The following is a 1,299-nucleotide window of genomic DNA, read 5'->3' on the forward strand; positions in this document are numbered from 1 at the left end:
GAGAAAAGGCTGTGCACTTATGGCTTTAACAAGTTGCCCTGGTGATTCTCAAGCTGCCTGTCCACCAATGGCCAGAGGCGGGGTGTGTGGGAACCAAAGATACATCTCAGGGCTTCTCAAACTTTCACGTGCAGAGGATCACTTGGAGCTCTTATTAAAATGCAAGTTCTGACTCAGTAGGCCCTAGGTGGGGTCTGATATTCTGCCTTTTAATCAAATATCGAGGTGTGGCTGATGCTGCTATTCCATGGACCACCCTTTAAGTAACAAGGATCTTGGAGATATATAAAAGGAAGGTATGAACAAAAACCTCCCTTGAAGAATGGTTCTTGAGGATTTCACAGCCCAGTAATTTTTGTATATTAGAAGGAAATATCTCAAAGTTCCTCAGTTCTATTCCTATTTCATGAGAGCTTGGTTAAAGGTCATGAACTCCTGGTCCCAAATGACCCTGGAGTTGGCAGAAAGCAAAATGAATATCCTGGACCTCAATAATCTCTGTTTCTAACATGAAGGAGTACCAAGGACAACCAGAGTCCATCAGAGTCATTTCTATTTTTTGGTGCTTTTGTCAACATTTAATGGTAAAATCTATGCAACAACATCACATCTGAATTCATATATATAGACCAAGAAATGACAAAGATGCTACACACAGTGATTGGTAGAGTGCTGGAAATACCTGCTGATGGAAATGCTTTTCAAAACAGATTAATCGTGGCTCATTTCTCTGTTACCCTAAGAAGGTCTGACACTGCACAGCTTTTGAAATAGGACATGCAGCATCCCTTACAATGGATTTCATGCCATTACTCAGTACCCCACTGATATAATAAAAGGCTGACTCATTTCCTTTCCTCTGCATGATCTATTACAATTGAAACTGGGCTGCCATATGCTGGGTCTAAAATGCTCAGTATGTCCAGTAGCTCACGGTGATTCTGCCAGCTTTAAGGTGATACTCAGCCTGGAAAAGCAGCAAGAGAATCACTGCTGTATAGTTTGCACTGGAGGCTTTTGAGGAATTGGGGAGATTTCATCAGATAACCATTGTCTTTAACGCCCAAAACTGATGGACGTCTGAGATGCTCTCTTACACCCTTGAAGATCTTCTTTGTTGTTTTCTCGAAAATTTCCTTGCCGTGCCTGTCTTGCTCACAGTGTTACTGTGCACACAGTTTCTAATAAAGCCCATAATAAGAATATTTATTTCCTTGTCTTTCACCATCAAGATTGTCAGGAATGACAGCACAGCTCAAGGAACTGGATTTCAGAGCTGCTGACTGCTGCCAGCAGAGA

This window comes from Propithecus coquereli, unplaced genomic scaffold (genome assembly GCF_000956105.1).
Source record: "Propithecus coquereli isolate 6110/MARCELLA unplaced genomic scaffold, Pcoq_1.0 Scaffold60, whole genome shotgun sequence".
NCBI classification, from domain to species: Eukaryota; Metazoa; Chordata; class Mammalia; order Primates; family Indriidae; genus Propithecus; species Propithecus coquereli.